Consider the following 8,147-nt stretch of genomic DNA (forward strand, 5'->3'; position numbering starts at 1 on the left):
CAGTATCCCCATGTGTTGACAATGCTGATGACAGGAGAACATGAATACAGAAACAATTTTATGGACAATATTCGCTCTATCAACAGTTCTGTTGCTTTTGTGTCCATGGGAGCAAGTGTTTCACCACCTCCTGGATATGGCCCATACTGTTTTCGAATTCATGGACAGATCTATCATCCAACAGGCACACTGCATCCAGCAGACGAAGAACCCCCTAAATTTGCACAACTTTACATACTAGATACCACCCACGCTAATGAACAACGATGGAATGTAAAGAGAATGAAAAATGTCATCCTACTTTAATGACCATTATTGCTGAGCTAATGCAAACACAACATCCTTTCACTGCTGCCTATAGAATGCTACACGATGTGGAAGAGACGATCAAAGCTCTACAAAATGGAACTGTCATGCCAAACATCATAATGGCTATTAAACAAGATCGGACTCAAGATCCCAGACGATACAATAAACCAACTGTGAGTGAAGTGGCAGTCGTCTTTCAGAATGATGATGGTGAGCCTCCCTTCCATAGAGACATCTTAATTCATTTAAAACCTGATCCACAAAACCCTCTGGCTCCAAAAACACAAAGAATCAGTATTCTGCATAGTAATTTAGATGCTCTGATGTATCCTATCTTTTTCCCTTATGGAGAACAAGGCTGGCAAGACTCTCTAAAACACCAAGGAGATAGTAAACGAAGGATTACCCAACTACAGTTTTACAACTATGTTTTATCAGTAAGAAATGATTTTAATCCACTACTAAATGGAGATAAACTAACACAACAATATTTGGTTGATGCATATGTCAAAATCGAAGCTAATAGACTACATTACATTCGAATGCATCAAAAAGATGTAAAAGTAGAAGATTATTGCTTGCTACAAGAACATTTACTCAACAAATCTATTGAAAAGGGCATCCCCATTGGAAAAACTGTCATTTTACCATCATCCTTCGAAGGCAGTGCACGAAATGTGCAGCAGCGGTATCAGGATGCTATGGCTATCGTTACCAAGTATGCTCGCCCTGATCTCTTTGTCACCATGACGTGTAATCCAAAGTGGAGGGAAATTACTGAAAATTTACAACAGTGGCAACGTGTTGAACATTGCCCAGCCTTAGTTGCACGGGTCTTTAAAATTATACTTGAATCCCTGTTATCTGACATCAACAATGGATTATTTGGACACGTCTGTGCTATTGTGCATGTCATTGAGTTTCAAAATCGTGGCCTGCCACGTGCACATATTTTAATCATACTTGACAAAAATTTGAAAATCAGAAGTGAAGAAAACATAGACAATATTGTGTGGGCTGAAATTCCTGACAAGACAACATACCCTCAGCTCCACAATATTGTTCTGACAAGCATGATTCACGGTCCCTGTGGTGAAGCTAATCCTAACTGTCCATGTATGGACACTGCACCAAAGGATTTCCAAAAAAATTTCAACAAAATTCCTCTAAAGAAATGGATGGCTATCCAGTTTACCGCAGAAACATTGGCACTACATATCAACATAATTCTAAAACAAATGACAATTCATGGGTTATCCCATATAACCCATATTTGCTAAAAAAAATACAACTGCCATATTAATGTGGAAATTTGTGCCAGCATCCAAAGGGTCAAGTATTTGTTTAAATATGTATATAAAGGACATGACAAGGCTAATATTGAAATAGCTCAAACACAACTCCAACATGATGAAACAAATCAATTCGTTGATTCACGATACGTCAGTGCACCCGAAGCTGCATAGAGATTCTTTGCTTTTCCTATGCATAGACAATCTCAGTATATCTACCTAACTCTCAGGCACTATATTTTCATCAAGATGAGCCTATTGACAAATACAATAAAAACTACTTCAAAATTCAACACTCGTGGCGTACTTTAACCTTAATAAGATATACCCTAATGCACATCAATATTATTACAGAGACATTCCAGAACACTACATTTGGAAACATGGCATATGGGAACACAGAAAGAAAAGAGGCCACACTATAATAGGAAGAATGTATACAGTTAGTGTGAAAGACCAAGAACACTATTATTTACGTTTGTTGTTATTACATGTAAAAGGAGCAACAAGTTTTCAGGACCTTAAATCTCAATGGTATTACACATGAAACCTTTCGAGATGTTGCCTTAGCACTTGGATTATTAATAGATGATAGTGTCTGGAGAAATACAGTTATATGAAAAAGTTTGGGCACCCCTATTAATCTTAAGCTTAATGTTTTATAAAAATTGGTGTTTTTGCAACAGCTATTTCAGTTTGATATATGTAATAACTGTTGGACACAGTAATGTTTCTGCCTTGAAATGAGGTTTATTGTACTAAGAGAAAATGTGCAATCTGCATTCAAACAAAATTTGACTGCCGCTCATCTCAGAGCTGTTTGACCGCCTTAAAGGTGCGAAGATCTTCACCAAGCTCGATCTTCGTGGGGCGTATAACTTGGTCCGGATCCGCCAAGGAGACGAGTGGAAGACGGCATTCAATACCCGGGACGGCCACTATGAATACCGTGTGATGCCCTTCGGCCTCTGTAATGCTCCAGCCGTCTTCCAAGAACTAGTTAACGACATCTTCCGTGACCTCTTATATTCATGCTTGGTGGTGTACCTGGACGACATCTTGGTCTTCTCTCCGGATCTACCCACACACCGGAGGGATGTTCGTCAGGTCCTGCTTAGGCTCAGGCAGAATCACCTATACGCAAAATTTGAGAAATGCCTCTTCGAGCAGACCTCTCTTCCGTTCCTGGGCTATATTATCTCTAAGACTGGTCTACGGATGCACCCCGAGACGGTCTCTGCCGTCTTAAAGTGGCCCCGACCGGAGGGGTTGAAGGCGATTCAGCGATTCCTGGGCTTCGCTAACTATTACCGCCTCTTCATCCCACATTTCTCTTCCCGGACTGCACCCATCTCTGCGCTCACCCGTAAGGGAGCAAATCCTAAGGAATGGACGTCCGAAGTGGAGGAGGCCTTCCTCTCCTTAAAACAAGCCTTCTCTTCTGCCCCGATGCTGCACCGTCCGGATTGCAACAAACAGTTCTTTCTGGAGGTTGATGCTTCCTCTTCCGGAGCCGGAGCGGTGCTCACCCAGAAATCTCCGTCCGGGAGAATGGTAACCTGCGGCTTCTTCTCCAAGCTCTTCTCCTCGTCCGAGTGCAACTACTCCATAGGAGCCCGAGAACTGCTAGCCATCAAATTGGCGCTGGAGGAGAGGCGTTACCTGCTAGAGGGGGCTCGGCACCCGGTGGTCATCTACACTGACCACAAAAACCTGGCTTATCTACAAAATGCCCAAAGACTCAATCCGAGTCAGGCCCGGTGGTCTTTGTTCTTCGCCCGTTTCAACTTTACCCTACATTACCGCCCTGCGGACAAGAACGTTAAAGCCGAAACTTTATCCCAATCCTTCCTGTCTTCCGATCAAGTGGAGGAGCCTATACATATCATTGATCCCTCCAAAGTGATGAATGTGGCTCCCTTGGACCTGTCTCATCTCCCACCCGGTAAGACATTTGTAGTGGTTCCGGATCGTAAGAAGGTTCTTCACTGGGGTCATTCATCTAAACTAGCCGGCCATGCTGGCCAGAGGAAGACCTTCCTGCTCATTACCCGGCATTACTGGTGGCCTTCCCTGCGCAAGGATGTTGTAGACTTCGTCACGGCCTGTTCATCCTGTGCCCGCAACAAGGTTCCCAGACATCTTCCAGCCGGCCGTCTCCTGCCTCTTCCCGTACCTGCTGCCCCGTGGCAACACATTGCTATGGACTCTGTTTCTGCCGGTTGTACTGTCATTTGGGTGGTCGCTGACCACTTTTCTAAAATGGCCCACTTTATCCCTCTGCCTGGTCTCCCATCTGCATCTGTGCTGGCTAAGGATTTCATCCATCACATCTTTCGTCTCCACGGGCTACCCCTCCACATTGTGTCTGATCGAGGGGTCCAGTTCACTTCGCGCTTCTGGAGAGCTACGTGTAAGCTGCTGGATGTCACCCTGGATTTCTCCTCTGCTTATCATCCTCAGTCCAATGGCCAATTGGAACGTATGAACCAGATGCTTACCAGCTTCCTCCTGCACTTCGTCAACGCTCACCATACTGAATGGGTAGAGCTCCTACCATGGGCCGAGTTCTCCTATAACAACCATGAGAGCGAATCTTCTTCCAAGTCCCCGTTCTTTGTGGTCTACGGTCAACACCCCCGGATTCCGTTTCCCGTCTCCGCTTCAGTGGACAATCCCGCCGCGAAGTCTCTCGTCAGCGAATTTTCCACCATTTGGGAGGACACTAGATCCGCACTTCTTCAATCCTCTGAGCGGATGAAGAGACATGCCGACAAGAGACGTCTGGACCCACCTCAATTCCGTCCGGGAGACAAGGTTTGGCTCTCCTCCAAACATGTTCGTCTCAAAATACCCTCCTATAAGTTGGGTCCACGGTTCATTTGAAGTCCTCAAGCAAATCAATTCAGTGGCCTACAAGTTAAAACTCCCGGCCACCTTAAGGATTCCCAACTCCTTCCACGTATCTCTCCTCAAACCGGTTGTTCTTAATTCTTTTTCCGACGATCCAGGTACCTCCCCTGCTCCTGTCTCCGCTGAGGACGTCTATGAGGTAGAGAACATTCTGGCCACCAAGAGGGTAAGAGGAAAAAACCTTTTTTTCTGGTGGATTGGAAGGTGTTTGGCCCAGAGGAGAGAACTTGGGAACCCAGGGAGAACATCCATGCCCCGCTTCTTCTTAAATTTTTTTTCAGGCCTAAAAAAGAGGGGGCGTAAAGGGCGGGGGTACTGTAGTATCGGTGTCTCTGCCCCCTTACCGCCACGCTCCTGGCCCGGCGTCTTCCGGCTCTCCTGCTGCTGGTGCTGCCAGCGCGCGCAGCTTCCTGGGCACTGTGCTTAGGGCGCGCGCGCGCTCCCTCCCTCTTAAAGGGGCAGCGCACGCCGTCCTGATTTGTCCACGGCCAATGGCCGAAGGACTTCCCTTATAAAAGGCACTTCCTCCAAAATGGAAGTGCCCGTGCAAGGTTGTAGCTCTGTGTACTAACTCTGCTTCAGCCCTCAGGTCCCGCTGCTAGTCTGACTACCAGTCCAGTCTGCCAGCCTGACTACCAGTCCAGTCCGCCAGCCTGACTACCAGTCCAGTCCGCCAGCTTGACAACCAGTCCAGTCCGCCAGTCTGTCTATGGGCTTGGCCAGTCCGCTTATCCGGAGCCTTTACCTGCTACCTGTCTCTGCCAGCCAAGTACACTCTCCAGCCCGACAGTCTGCCTACGGTCCAAACCTGCCAGTCTGTCTATAGGCCAGGCTTGCCTGCCTACCCGGAGAATGTACCAGTTACCTGCCGTGCCTACCAGCTAGCCTACCTGGAGGCTCCTGCCAGTTACCCGTGTTGTCTGCTAGTAAGTCTACCCGGATCACCCATCAGCCTGCCTGCCGTGCTCATCTGCTGTACCGGTCAGTCCCTGCCTTCTGAGCCATGGGAGTCACCTGCTCTCATACAAGGACTGGTCCAGAGTAACACCTGGTCCCTCTGCTCAGTCCTTCCCTGGTTCACGGAGTCGATTGAGCCGCCGTGCGACCTTGGTCAGTCCGAGTTGATACCTAGTTACGCCCCTCTGGTCCCTCCTTGCACCGCAGCACAGAGGTTCCACCACCCAGATCTGTAACACCTACAGTCAAATATGGTGGAGGTTCAAAGATGTTTTGGGGTTGTTTTGCTGCCTCTGGCACTGGGTGCCTTGACTGTGTACAAGGCATCATGAAATCTGAAGATTACCAAAGGATTTTGGGTTGCAATGTAGTGCCCAATGTCAGAAAACTGGGTTTGCGTCCTAGGTCATGGGTCTTCCAGCAGGACATTGACCCTAAACATACTTTAAGAAGCACCCAGAAATGGATGGAAAAAAAGCACTGGAGAGTTTTGAACTGGCCAGCAATGCGTCTGGATCTAAATCCCATTGAACACTTGTGGAGAGATCTTAAAATTGCTGTTGGGAGAAGACACCCTTCAAATATGAGCGACCTGGAGCAGTTTGCAAATGAAGAGTGGTCCAAAATTCCAGTTGAGAGATGTAAGAAGCTTGTTGATTGTTATAGGAAGTGATAGATTGCACTTCTTAATTCCAAAGGATGTGGAACCAAGTATTAAGTTAAGGGTGCCAACAATTTTGTCTGGCCCATTTTGAGGGTTTTGTGTCAAATTATGTCCAATCTGCCTTTTTTCTCTTTTTTTTTGTGTTGTTCCAATACACACAATGGAAATAAACATGTGTATAATAAAACATGTGTAATTGCAATAATTTTCTGGGAGAAATATTTCATTTTCTGGAACAATTTCAAGGGTGCCAACACTTTCGGCCATGAGTGTACATGAGCAACATTTAACAGGAAGAGGTCAAGTACCAGCTGCAACAAAAGTCCCATATAAAAATTTTAACCCCCTACTGACATATGACTTACGGGTATTTTATTTGCCGGAACTTACAGCTCTGCTGCGTCTACTCCCACCATCTGTTTCTTGTCAGATATAGACAATCACTCTTCTTTCAGTGACCTGCCTTTCCCACCCAAGATTTAGTACAAGTGCCGTCATTTCCCAGTGCGTTGCATGCACAGAAAGGTCCTGATGAAGAAGACTGTCAGTATCTGGTGCGATCTGCATAGTTTGCTAGACACTCACCGTCTTCTGCACTAGGATGACGAGCAGGAGTGAAGAAGATAATTTGTGTCTTGCGCGATCGATCTGCAAACTATGTACTAGATCTTGGCTGGGAAAGAGGGGTCACTGAAAGAAGAGTAACTTGTCAATCACCTACAAGAGTCAGGCGGCAAGTGGGGGAGTAGAGGCAGCATGATGGTGCTTCCAATAGATCTCAAGCTGGAGAGGCAGATCACTGAAGGAAGAATGACCTGTCAGTCACTGGTTGGAGACTGGTGTGGGGCGGAAGTAGGGAAAAAAGTCAGCAGAGCTGTAACTGCGGTCCCCGCTTACGGCACTTGCAGCTCATTTGCATACTAATTCAACAATAAATTTCTCTAAAACGCCCAGATTTCTAACATAAAGGTATGGATATAATCCGCATTACAGCGCCTTTACATAAGTGGCATTAGCTTGGGGTATAAAAACCTGATAACAGCTTCCCTTTAATTGAACTTTTATCCAAAATTTTTCTTTTATCTCACTCTTTCCAAACATTTTTTTTCTTTTTGCTTTATTCACAGGACAATTTTCTGGCTTGGATACCTGGTACCACTGATCTCTCAAAACCATTACACATATTTATTTATATGATAGAAGATCAGGTGAAAGACAACATACTGTAAGATCAGTGAGACTATGGAGCTCTGTGCCACATTATGTTGTCATGGTTGATTCACTATAAGGCTATGTTCACACATGTTGTATTTTTCAGTGTTTTTGCTGCAGTTTTTTATGCAAATTTTCAGCTGCGTTTTGAAGTACCAGGAAAGTCTATGAGAAACCAGAATTCTCTGTTCACACATCATGTTTTTTTTTGCTGCGCATTTTGTGCCTTGGTTGGGTTTTTGTAAAATAGAGCATGTCACTTCTTTCAGTGTTTTTTCAGCGTTTTTTCACCCATAGCAAGTAATGGGTAGTGTAAAAAAAGCTGAAAAAATGCACCAAAATTTGCATCAGCGTTTTTTTCAGCGTTTTTGATGGCAAAATAGAATGGGGGTTCTTTTTTTCACAGAGCTTTATGCAGATGCATAGAGACAGAAGGACGCTGAAAAAACGCAGCAAAACCTGAATTTTGACGCAGCTGATTTCCTGCCAGAGATCAGTTTTGCTGCAGATTTGTGACGTAAAAAAACCCCAACATGTGTGAACATAGCCTAAAAGTACAAGAAGGGCCTGGATGCCTCTCTTGTAAAATATAATATTACAGGTTAAGGGCACTAGATTCTGTGATGTGACCTTGTTCCAGTGAACTAGTCTGATTGTCGTATGTAGAGTCGGGAAGGGATTTTTCCCCTAATATGGAGCAATTAGCATATAATTCATGGGGTTTTTGCCATCCTCTGAATCAACATATTATATGATAATTTATGACTACTTTCGACATTTAAATCTTTGAAAGTGAAACA

The 8,147-nt window shown here is 45.1% G+C and overlaps 1 pseudogene; it reads left to right on the forward strand.

Annotated features, from left to right (window-relative positions):
* Positions 1 to 266: 266 nt before the first annotated feature.
* On the forward strand, positions 267 to 1,775 carry LOC141153833 (uncharacterized; annotated as a pseudogene).
* The last annotated feature ends 6,372 nt before the right edge of the window (positions 1,776 to 8,147 follow it).

This window comes from Phyllobates terribilis, unplaced genomic scaffold (assembly GCF_046119375.1).
Source record: "Phyllobates terribilis strain yellow unplaced genomic scaffold, ASM4611937v1 Scaffold_1__5_contigs__length_1240528914, whole genome shotgun sequence".
NCBI classification, from domain to species: Eukaryota; Metazoa; Chordata; class Amphibia; order Anura; family Dendrobatidae; genus Phyllobates; species Phyllobates terribilis.